Source organism: Schistocerca serialis, chromosome 2 (genome assembly GCF_023864345.2).
Source record: "Schistocerca serialis cubense isolate TAMUIC-IGC-003099 chromosome 2, iqSchSeri2.2, whole genome shotgun sequence".
Classification (NCBI taxonomy): Eukaryota; Metazoa; Arthropoda; class Insecta; order Orthoptera; family Acrididae; genus Schistocerca; species Schistocerca serialis.
Window position 1 is genome coordinate 787,923,295 of NC_064639.1, and position 13,241 is coordinate 787,936,535.

Below are 13,241 nucleotides of genomic sequence, written 5' to 3' on the forward strand. Positions count from 1 at the left end.
ATTTTGCTCCCTAAATAGCAAAACTCCTTTACTACTTTAAGTGTCTCATTTCCTAATCTAATTCCCTCAGCATCACCCGACTTAATTCGACTACATTCCATTATCTTTGTTTTGCTTTTGTTGATGTTCATCTTATACCCTCCATTCAAGACACTGTCCATTCCGTTCAACTGCTCTTCCAAGTCCTTTGTTGTCTCTGACAGAATTACAATGTCATCGGCGAACCTCAAAGTTTTTATTTCTTCTCCATGGATTTTAATACCTACTCCGAATTTTTCTTTTGTTTCCTTTAATGCTTGCTGAATATACAGATTGAATAACATCGGGGAGAGGCTACAATCCTGTCTCACTCCCTTCCCAACCACTGCTTCCCTTTCATGCCACTCGACTCTCATAACTGCCATCTGGTTTCTGAAGAAATACACATTTCAAATACTTTTAAACATAGATTATACCATCAAAAATCTTGTGCAATTAACAATAACTGAAAATTAAAAACATAAAAATTCTAGTATTCGAATTTTTTGTTTTACTTTTATGCTTCAAGAGAACCAGTGCATTCATAAAAACATTCAAAGCATAAAATTTCCGAGAACCACGAGCAACGTGAGAAGGCGCATACACCACAGTCACATGTTTTGTGTGAATATCATTAGGAAAATAAGCCTCGCAATCTAGCGATAATTTCACGGTAAACCACGCATATCGAAGCGCTTTCGCGAAAGCTGGAGCCTGCAGTTGGTTGTACATCAAGTTGTGTATTTAAAATGCATCGCTTCTACTTGTGATTTCCTTTTGCTGTGCGATGAGAGAAGGACACGTCTGTAATCGGCGAATGTAATTTCTTCGCCTATCAATAAAATTGTTGGCCGAAGTGTTTTTAGATAAACGTTTCCGGAATTACTTTTAATGAACATGTTGGTTTTCCTGTTTCATTGACAAACAACCCCTTGTATAAGGAGTGATCGTTTTGCTCCTCCCACGAGTCAATAATGTACAGAAACGGCTACATTTTTACGGAAGGTCGCCAAACTTTGTCCAGAAACTGATAGTAGGTTTATTTTGTGAGCTTTCCAGATTTTGTGGCTGTTGGGTGCACGTTCTGACGTCATTCCATTAATTGATTCACACCTTGATGGTTTCCAAGGCCAAGTTTATCAATAACCTCTCGGAGACAAATAAAGACTGTTGGTAGTAGTTTTCTGGAAGGTGTTAATCCGCATCAGTTGTGATGATAAAATCTAATTTTAATAAGCTCCATACACAGTCCTAAACCCGTACAGATAGTTTGCAAATTTGTGCTTGTGAATTTTTAAAAGCTATGAAAATACTTTTGAAATTGAAACGAAAAACATGGGTCTCATGCAACAGATAATAGTAAGGAGATGAACTATTCATGCATCAGTTACGTATTGAGTGCGCTCCACGTTTTTCGTTTTAATTTCTACGAGTATTTTCATGGCTATTGCAAATTCGTAAGCACAAATTTTCAGGATTATCCGTATAAGGTTAGGAATCTTTATGGGGCTAGGCGAAATTATTTCATACTTTTTAGTCCGTTTTAAAAATGTAATATATTTAACAGTTTTGTCTTAAATAATTATTTTCTGATTTTTAGTCTTGTGTCTGCTCAATCTATTTGTCAAACACTTTGATGAGATTGCAACAGAGACATAATGTAAATTTCAAGATTATTTTAGTTTCAATTCACATGTCTCAACCAATACAGTGATTCCTCCTACGATTATCTCACGCAAAGGTCTCGAAGGTAAAAATTAGACAGAATTGAACTCACACCGGCATCTACCAGCTACCGCTCTTACCACGGAACATTCACAAGTGGGACAGGAAAAGTGGGAAATGGTATACAAAGTACTGCCCGCTACATACCAGACCTGAAAACGGGTTAATATTTCGTTGTCATCGAGTTCACATGTATGTTGAGAGTTTCAAGTCTCTAGCTCATTGGGCAATGATAGTGGTAAACGAAGTACCCTCCACCGCACACCACCAGGCAAAAGAAAATATTGCATTGTCATCCAGTCATGAGCTATGCTGAAAGTTTCACGTCTCTAGATCATCAGGAAATTAGTGTAAAATCAATTGCAACAAAAGAAAGCGACCTAGTGAAAACATGGTAAAACACGTAAGATTCGATTTGAATACGGATCGCAAAACTTCGAAACTGTGCCTTTGGCTACTTCGCTACCAAGGCTCTTGGTTTTATGCCGCGCGAGTAGACTGATAACCGTCACTTTTTCGGAATCTCTTGCGTGTTGGCACCTAAGCCAAACTAGGTGTCCCTTTAATCATCTTGTGTGGAGTAGTTGTTCTTATTTCCGTGCTTGCTATGAAAATAGGACGAGGAATTCCGCCTTATGCAAGACACCTTTTCAGTTTTGTTTTAGCCACACATGTTTCAGCACTTTTTGTGCTATGTTCAGTGGTTTTTTTTTATTTTCTTCCTGTAAAATTGTTGTTACATATTAACTTTTAGCGAAACTTTCGTTGCATAATATTTACATTTCTGAATGAATAATTGCTGTAAATATTATACATCATTTGTTCATAGTTCACAGTTGAGATGTGTATTAACGACCTGATGGAATGTTCAAATTCAAATGGCTCTGAGCACTATGGGACTTAACATCTATGGTCATCAGTCCCCTAGAACTTAGAACTACTTAAACCTAACTAACCTAAGGACATCACACAACACCCAACCATCACGAGGCAGAGAAAATCCCTGACCCCGCCGGGAATCGAACCCGGGAATCCGGGCGTGGGAAGCGAGAACGCTACCGCACGACCACGAGATGCGGGCCTTGATGGAATGTGTGTTGTTTATAACATTATGTTTAAAGTTCTGGTTATAGCTTAATTCGCAAAAGAGTAGATGTATGCATTAGTTTACATACTAATTTTTATTTTTCTGTTTATTATGCATTTACAAACGGAAATGAGTACATATCACGTTTTTTATGTGTAACTTACGGCTTTGATGTTGTAGTGTTTTCTCCTAAGTTGTTGGCGAGGTGAATAGGCTGATATCGTAACCTATGGTCGCTTGACAGTGCACTTTCTCCGATTTTTCAAAACATGAGCAGAGTTTTCGCCGCCATTACGTGTTGTCGTAGTTGTGCAGTATTCATTTGTTTCGTAGTGTGTTTCGCTGGGTGAGGAGCGCAAGTTTGAAGTGTATTCGGCGATTTGACGTTTGTGGTGTTTGGTTTGTGTGAGTATGCGCGTGTGTGTGTGTGTGTGTGTGTGTGTGTGTGTGTGTTCAGGACTGGGGCAGAGGAAGGGAGGGAAGGGGAGGGGGAGGGGGAGGGGGAGGGGGAGGGGGAGAGGGAGAGGGAGAGAGAGAGAGAGAGAGAGAGAGAGAATATTTTTTTCTCTCATGAGTAGTTTTGGTGTGACTTATTTGTATAGTTCTTCAATTGTGATAAAGAGGGTTTTATTGCACAGTGATGTGTATCCATTTAGTACTTTCTTTCCTTGGGCTACTGATTGTTGGATGTGATAGTTTTCTTCTATAGTTAATTTTTGGTATAATGATGTGCAAGTGTCCCTTTATTTTCATCCTTTTATCGCCCTGCCAAGTTTCGACTGTATCTGAGTTTGAGCTATGACGGGCTCCCCTTTTAAGACGTTCTCAAGGAGACTGTACAGTAAACAACAGGGGAAGGTGCTGACTTAGTTGTACAATGGAACATTAGAAAATCCTGTATGATCCGTTCCTGAGTAGTCTGAAAAACTTCAGCGTCAACAGGGAACCTGTAACTTGAAAGTGGAAAAACGAAAGTGGAAGCTGAGGCTTTTATTATAACTAGACAAGACCAGGCTTTAAGAACGAAAATGTATGAAAACGTAATTACGAAACTGACTCGTAATGACAGGTGTCAAGTGTTGTGGAGTCCACTCCAATCACTGATAACACACTCGTAATATCAGGTAGTCTACTCGTTACAAAGAATGAACACCTCAAGAGAGACAGCCAAGTGTGAGAACTTGAAATTTTCATCAGTGGCACAATATATGGAAATAAGTTGCTCTGTGACAGGTTAGAAAGTAAAATGCACGTTTCTTTAAAAACTTATGCTGCACTGAATGCATGTTCATAAATAGTAAACAGTCTTAAGAAATGCTTGTCCAATAATGGTAAAGATATTTAGTGAGATGGTGTCGGAATGCCGACCGCGGTGGCTTCGTGGTTCTAGGCGCTGCTGTCCGGAACCACGCGACAGCTACGGTCGCAGGTTCGAATCCTGCCTCGGGCATGGATGTGTGTGATGTCCTTAGGTTGGTTAGGTTTAAGTAGTTCTAAGTTCTAGGGGACTGATGACCTCAGATGTTGAGTCCCATAGTGCTCAGAGCCATTTGAACCATTTTTTTGGTGTCGGAAACGTGTACTGCGTTTGGTTTCCTAAAACCGAAGAAGAGAGTGATACAAGTATTGGACATGGGAAGATAGTAAGGATCGAAACCGAGCCACAGGCTGAGCAGTCTTGTGCGCCATCATCCACGCTATGAGAACAACTGACACTGTATCTGGCCGGTCGCTTGAATTCGTGTAAGCGACGGCCTGACTGGCTAACTTCGATGCTAATTAACTCCGTAACGGCGCAACGTACCGAATTTTTTTTCTTAACAATTACTTCTGAGAACAACCTATCGTGCAACACCCTTAAAGTTTTTCAGACTGTTTCTCAATACCCTTTATAGTGTACAACATTGTGCTACAGTGTTTACGGGAGATTAAAACAAATCTTTCTTATAGGCCGAAAATGTCAGAAGTGCACCGTTACCCCGATAGATGCACGTGAAAGTTTTGACGCTAGTCGTGTTCAGACTTGTCTAAGACGTTCAAAACAACCACGTATTTCACGAGTAACTGCTACAGCTTCAGCGAGACGGCAAACCAGTTCTTCTGGTTTCGGCTCTCGTTCACCAAATGCTTCATATCTATGTATGTTAGCTATCTCGATAGAGTGTAATCAGCCATCAAGAATATGTCACAGTATCAATTACAGACTTTCATGTAAACACAACATAACATAAACAATAATAATGCAGTTGTTTATCTAAGGACATGAACACTGCGAACAGCAACGTGAAGGTTGACCTAAAAAAAGTTTAGCGTCAAACTTTTCAAGGATCCCTATCAAGGAAACCGAGCACCTGTGACATTCTCGTCATGTGGAAAGGTGTTTTTTCCATTTCCTCCAAACCCTCTAAAATTCTGCATACATTGTTTTCTTACACCCTGCAAGTGTCTAGCTCGCCATCGTCTGAGGACTTTAGCCTGGCCATTAGCGACGTGGTTCGCCCGTTGTTATCTGCAACGATCGTTTACTGCAGCACTGGAATCCATAGCCCGTTTACCTTGAGGTTCTCTTCTTTCTTATTACAATTATTGTCATGTTTACGAATTTCTATGGATTCTCTGAATAAGCGAGCGTGATATCTCTTTATCGCGAGAACCTTTGTGTCGGCGAATTTTACTGTGTGGTCGGTCTCGCACAGCGCATGCTTCGCCACGACCGATTTCTCCACCTGTCACAACTTGCAATGCCGCTTATAGTCGTCGATAGTGGTACTGATGGATCGTCCAGTCATTCCAGCATAGACTTTCCCACATGTACGCGATACGCAGTATATTCCCGATATTGCGAGCAGGCCCCACTTGTCCTTTGCCGATAAGAGACTCTCTTTGATCTTCTTTATTGGTTTGTAAATACTCTTTATGCTATGTTTTCGCAATATATGGTGGATTGTGTCCGTCATCCCAGGGATGTATGGAACAAGGCAGTACCCGCCTTTTCTTCTTCTGATGTGTCACTTCGTCGAGAAGTTTCGTGACACTTCTTATACAAATGGTGGAGTACCCACCAATGTGTGCTGATTTTCGATACACGCTGTGGCTGAGGTTCTCACCATTCTTTGGAATCAACACATCTAGAAAGAACAGCTGTCAGTCCTTTCCTATGTCTATAGAAATTTTTATGTTGGCATGAAGATTGCTCACAAGCCTTTAGAAGTCACCGAGCTGTTCCTCACCATGAACCCACTCGATGAAGGTGCCGTCGATGTAACTGTACAACTGTAAAACTAGGTTTACAATGTGTCAGGTCCAGCGCCTGTCTTTCGAAATGCTCCATGAAAAAACTGACAACTACTGCACTAAGTGGATCACCCACACTGATGCCTTAAAATTGTTCTTAGAATCGCCATTCCACGTAAAGTAACTCGTGTTAACACGTGCATGAAAGATCTGAACTGTAATGCTGCAGTGTGTCACTGAGTGGAACTTCGGTAAAAAAAAAAAAAAAATAAAAAATAAAAAAAAAAAAAATAAAAAAAAAAAAATCAAAGACGACCAGGATGTCATTTCGAGCGAGTTTTACTTTCTTCAGCTTCTCACTGAAATTTCCTGAGTCTCTCCCACGTGTTGCTACAGCAGAGAGGTAAAATATTTCGCCAGTTTATACGTCGGTGAGCTAGGATCCCTTAAGATCTGTCCTAATGATACATAAAATTTACCCGTACAGCAGAGGTGGTAGTGTTTCTGTGTTGCGCAAACTTCTCTGTACTTCCACCAAGAGATGACGCTTTCCCTAAGCGATTCGTATTCTGTGTGATCTGCTGCATAGGAAATACTGCAAAATAACCGGGGTTATCGCAAAGCAAGCAGGCCATCTACGTAACAGAATAACAGATGCAATATTACAAAATATCTGCATAAAAGAATAACAGATGCAATATTACACAAACATATGCTTTTATTTTGACATTAACAAACTAGTAAGTTACTACTTGTACAAATTTTGCTCGCTTAACTTCGAATCCGATAAGCCGTAATGCTTACAGAGCTGTCAGACAACATGCTGTCTTCTTTTCAGTCTGGTGTTTCGTCATCACAGGAGATGACGACGTAAATCTTGTTGCTTAGGGAAGCCTGTGGCAAGGTTTCCAAAGTAAAAGCGGAATTCTCTGTTACAAGGTAAATCCTCCTTTAAAACTAACGTGTTTACTGCAGCTACTATTTCATTTCTCCAACCTCTATATTTGCAGTTTTGTTCAATGAAATTAAGGACGGAGATTATGACGCACCAGTTATCAAATGTGTGATATGTTTAATTTAAAAACACAACTTGTTTCGGGAAGACATGATCCTATTATAAAAATGTACCAACCAAGCGTCTTCCCTCTCGTCACTCCACAAGAAGCAACTCTTTAAATCAGAAGCTTACTCGCCCAGACTCTATGGGTTACCAAGGTCCATAAACCGCTAGTACCTTTGAGACCTATAGTTAGCGCAATAGGGTCTCCCACCCATGAATTAGCTGGACACCTTGCCTCGCTGCTGAAACCCCATGTTGGTGGAACTGACAGTCATGTTAAAAATTCATATCACTTCATCGATATTAATAAGGAAATTAGTGTGGGCCCTAATGATATCCTGGTCAGTTTTGATGTGGTGTCGTTGTTTACCATGATCCCGGTGAATGAAGCGATCACATGTATATTAGACATTGTTCCTTGTGATATTTTGGCATTATTCAGACATTGCCTTACAACAACTTATTTTCAATATAATAATGTTTTTTATGAACAGATTGAAGGCTATGGGAAGTCCTCTTAGTCCAGCTGTGGTTAAGTTGTTCATGGAGAACTTTGAACAATGGGTGCTGCAAACAGCAAGAAAAAGACCAGCCAGATGGTATCGTTATGTAGACGATACATTTGTTATATGGACCCATGGGGAAGAGGAACTAGATGCCTTCCTGTTACATCTGAATAGTATTACTCCAAGAATTGAATTCACTACGGAAAAGGAAATCGATGGTCGTCTGAACTTCTTACATGTGACCGTAAACGAGAGGACGGATCATTGGGTCATAAGGTTTTCAGGAAAGACACACACACACACTGATCGTTATCTGCAGAAAGATTCTAACCAGCACCCAAGACATAAAAGAGGGGTGATTAAAACACTAATAGACAGGGCGCAAGAAATATGTGAACCCGCTCACTTAGATGATGAGAATGAACACCTTAGAGCGACCTTCAAGAAGAATGGGTATTCCAACAGAGAGAGAGATCGTGCACTACGCCCTAGACTGACAACCAGGACGTACGAGGACCGACACCAACCCAAGGGGAAAGCGTTCTTACCATTCATCAGTAAGGTCATTGACCGCATTGGAAAAATTTTAAGCAAGTACGATGTGGAAACTGTCTTCAGACCCACCACGAAAATAAAAAAAAATGGTTCAAATGGCTCTGAGCACTATGGGACTTAACTTCTTTGGTCATCAGTCCCCTAGAACTTAGAACTAGTTAAACCTAACTAACCTAAGGACATCACACACATCCATGCCCGAGGCAGGATTCGAACCTGCGACCGTAGCAGTCGCGCGGTTCCGGACTGAGCGCCTTAACCGCGAGACCACCGCGGCCGGCCGAAAATAAAAGAACGTTTAAGACCCGCAAAAGATAAACGACATCCTCTAGCTACACCAGTCGTCTATAAAATGCCATGCAGTTGTGGAAAGGTCTACATAGGCAATACAAAAAGAAGCGTCAACACTCGTCTGGGTGAACATAAAAGGAACTGCCGCCTTGGACATATTGATAAATCGGCTGTAGCGGAACATGTGTTTCAGGAAGGTGATCGTGAAATAAAGTTTAGTGAGACGACCGTCATAGCAAAGACGTCGCATTATTATGCGCGAATGTATAGAGAGGTCATTGAGATTGCCAAACACTGCAATAAATTTAATAGAAAAGATTAAGGCATTAAGCTGGATATGATATGGATGTCAACAATAGAGCAACAGCGTGACAATCGATTAATTTCAATTGAGAAAGTTGGCAATATCAGAGGTCATAGCACAACCGACGTCACGTGATTGACAGCGGCGCCCTCTGGATGTCTTATATATACGGCGCTCACTCGCGCTCTCGCTGCAGTTCGCCGATTGTCCTCGAAGGATGCCTTCCGCAGCCGAAGGCGAAACGTCAGGGGAGAATTCTACGTTTGGACCACGGCATCTCAGCTCGGAAGTGTTAAGTGATGATATATGGCACTGTCAGCTGTGATTTCCGACGCATTGGATTCAGCCGTCTGTCCGGAAGTGTGTTCATCCATATCCTTGTGGATATGCGAGAGTGGTATTATGCCATTACACACAGTAAAAAATGCGCATGCAGCAAAATCCACGATCGAACATAACAGATTCCTCCTTATATAAGCCATGTACAACAATATTAATTATTGCAACAAGTTCATTTAAATATTTTTTATTTGCAGTCAGTGAAAACTGATGAATTGTTGTGAACAAGTTTCATTCATAATAACTCTTTATTTTCATGTGTATCGAGCTGGCTTGCTATCAGTATCGTAGATCCCCCACTGAGCATTGGAAATGACACTACCGAGCCGAAAGGACGGTTCAGGCGCTGAGAGTTAGGGTGATTAGCTTTTTTCATTTGCAAAAAAGTGTACCCATAAAACTGGTTTATGGTGCTTATCGCGCGGATGTAGCAGCAGAAAGAGACAACATACCGTCTCTTCAGCAGTTTTATTACTGCGGATATCCTGTGATAAACGGCTTTCGGGTGTTAACGGAGGCCGTACAGACTCCTCAGAAAATTCAGATGATAGCAAGCTATACTTCATCAGCGCTTGCAACAAATGAAACATCGTGTACGGAAAAGTCTCTAGTGACGGCTCTTGTATCAGTTTATGCCAATATCTATGGGTAAAAGACTCTTCCCATTTCAGATTGCAGAATTTTCCTTTCCAAACTTGAGACGTACTAAACACAGATCTTCAGAGAAACATGAAGCTAATTTTGCATGAAGATCGTAGCTTTAACTTTTTGACTGACTTTCCAGAATACTAGCAAGAATCGCACAACTTGATGGCGATTAGAATACGTATGTGGTAACAGTGGCAGTGTTATATACAGTATAGACGCTCAGTGGTGGTTCGTAAGTATACATTCTGGGTGTTCACAAATTTTTAAATTCAGATCAGTAGGAGAGTGTAAAATTAATAGCATCTATTGTATAACAGTTATACTCAACAACATATTTATAGAACTTCAGCCACTGTCAATAATAATAATAATCATCATCATTATATGCATAACATGTGGAATTTTGTTGATTTGTACATAATTATGTACAGTTTATGGCAAGAACCAAATAAAGTTTCCGTTTCGCATTTTTGTGTAAGACGGAGTTTTCGTGGTTTTTATTTTGTCAGGCAAATGTACAAGATCCCTAACAAATGTATTACTTAAAGAATTAATTTCCAGGCAAAAAGCAGACATTCTTATATTGCACTCACACAACTTACGCTTATTATACACTTTTCTGTTAACTGTTAGCTTGTAGTCACGCTTATTTGATTTTGTCACTTACTCAGACAATGGATCTGCCCTTGGTGGCCCTAATTCCTATGCAGCAAACTTTTCCTGGTAATTTTCTTTTCTGCAAACACTTAAATCAGATTCAACATAGTTTAGGTTGACAATGCACAGGAAAACCGATTCATGTACAGTAGACAACCAACTCCAAATATGAACCGCCGTTTGCGGAAATGATTGAATTCAAGTAGTACTATCTACCGACAGGGTCACTTAACTAGAATACAAATGAGGCGCTCAGAACCAAAAGCACACCGTCTTCGAGCCCACATTTAAGTGAATGTCAGAGAAACCAATGAGACAACTTCTCTTGAAAGTTCATAAACACATACAATGTGGGCCTACAGTACAGATAACCCTGACCCACCATAGGATCAGCAGATGTCAGAAGCATGAATAAATGCTATAGTCTCACAATCGACGATGATGTGCTTCATGTTCTTAGCGCCTCAAATGGGTTACTGCACGATAAAATCCAAAACATAGTGTACTATACCTCACTTAGAATACCACAAAATAGATTTTTCTATCGCATAGCTGTAAGATATACTGATGTCCGATCTAATTTTGCTATATAGTGAGTGAATTGGCATATCTGAGGAATGTGCTACCGTCTAGTGGGAGAATGATAACCTGTGCACGCCGCGAACCGTGCACATTGTTTATCAAAGCAGCATGTATTTGGCCCCTAAGGCAATTACGTCATGCCAGGTACGCATGCGCAAAAGCTCCTTAAAACGTACACAACTGCGGTGCTCGCGACCCAGATGCCAAGTTTCACCAAATCTAGAGGAGCGATATGGTACAGCACGGTAGATTTACTGCCGTGTATTTCAGATTACCGCATCTACATTACGTTTAACAGCATTCAAAGAAAAATAACCAATAAATCCGCAAGGTGTCAAAAGTTATGGTGCTTACTGCTCTCACACAACAGCCGTCACTGTAGATACTAGGACCGCTACGGTCGCAGGTTCGAATCCTGCCTCGGGCATGGATGTTTGTGATGTCCTTAGGTTAGTTAGGTTTAACTAGTTCTAAGTTCTAGGGGACTAATGACCTCAGCAGTTGAGTCCCATAGTGCTCAGAGCCAAACTGTAGATACTGTATTAACAGAATTTCTGTAGCTAGCAGGCACACTGATAAAAATTAACAATATCCTTTAAAAATATGGGGCACAAATAGTAACACTGAATCTTACTTATCATAACCAAATCTGAACAAAACATAGCCCATCGGACTGTTGAAATGTTGTATGCTTTGCAATCCGTAAGACAGGTTTCGCCGCTTGCGTCCAGTCGCAGCTGGCTGGGTCTCACTCGCTGCAGAGTGGGTCAACGTCCAGCGGCGTTTCATCAGCATACTTTCAGCATTCATTTCGACAGCAGGTTTCCGTGGTGTAGTGGTTATCACATCCGCCTAACACGCGGAAGGTCCCCGGTTCGATCCCGGGCGGAAACATTATTTTCTTCCCTAGTTTTCTAACTATTTTCCGAGCAGAGGTCGCAGTTAATGAGACAGTTACGTAAGAAGCTTTGAATGTGGCACAAGTATTCAGTGAACCGTCGGAGATCGCACATGCAGTCAGAGGACCACTGTATTGATTGCTGCGGCGGCGAAACCCTTAAATACTTACGGACCAGGTCTCGTACATAGCTTCCATTACCTGTGGACTGGCTAAAATATGTGGTTCTTTGGAATTTCAATACTTTTTAGTTTTATTGGACTTTCTACAATAAATGTGCATGCTTTGGTATTGATTGTGTTAAATCTGAAACTTCACTTTCATAGTAATTATCGCACAAAAAATTGAAACGGAATTCTGGCATTCAAATACCTACACCGGTACAAACAAGTGATCTTGATGTTTCAATTAAATCTTTTTCATTTAAACCTGAAGAAACACACAGAACACAAGAACAAAGCAAGATTTAGTGTTCACGGTGGAATACACTGTGAAACAAACTGAAATTTGGAAACGTACATAGTTCAACATTACCCTCACCGGAAACATATGCTCAGAGTGATTTCCTGATTTACCTTCATGAAAATCCTTTATAATAACACAATCTGCAAAAAATAACAGGACCAAAGTGTAATCTCAGTCATCGTCAAAATTTCGTTCTCATCATCTGCAGATTCGTCAAGGACTTTAATCACCTGCAAATTTTGAACGCAAAATCAACACTAAAGCACACAAAACGCTTGAAACAGAGGGAACTTGAACGTCAGCTAATGCCCGTGAAACAGGAGACGATAACAAAGATCCAAAAACGACGAATGTTTCCATTGATACAGCTACTACCACCTGGTGAAAACCCAAATTCGGGCGTTCCCCAAGGTAGTGTTGTAGGCCCTTTGCTGTTTCTTATCTATATAAACGATTTGGGAGACAATCTGAGCACCCGTCTTCGGTTGTTTGTAGATGAAGCTGTCGTTTATCGACTAATAAAGTCATCAGAAGGTCAAAACAAACTGCAAAACGATTTAGAAGAAATATCGAAGTGGTGCGAAAAGTGGCAGATGACCTTAAATAACGAAAAATGTGAGGTCATCCACATGAGTGCTAAAAGGAACGCGTTAAACTTCGGTTACACGATAAATGAGTCTAATCCAAAAGCCGTATAATTCAACTAAATACTAGGTATTACAACTACGAACAACTTAAATTGGAAGAAACACATAGAAAATTTTGTGGGGAAGGCTAACCAAAGATTGCGTTTTATTGGCAAGACACTTAGAAAACGTAACAGACCTACTAAGGAGACTGACTACACTACGCTTGTCCGTCCACTTTTAGAA

At 40.7% G+C, this 13,241-nt stretch overlaps 1 non-coding gene across 1 annotated transcript; it reads left to right on the forward strand.

Annotated features, from left to right (window-relative positions):
- Positions 1-11,827: 11,827 nt before the first annotated feature.
- Trnav-aac (transfer RNA valine (anticodon AAC)) lies at positions 11,828-11,900 on the forward strand. Its single transcript has one exon. It is a non-coding gene; the product is annotated as a tRNA-Val (tRNA).
- Positions 11,901-13,241: the final 1,341 nt, after the last annotated feature.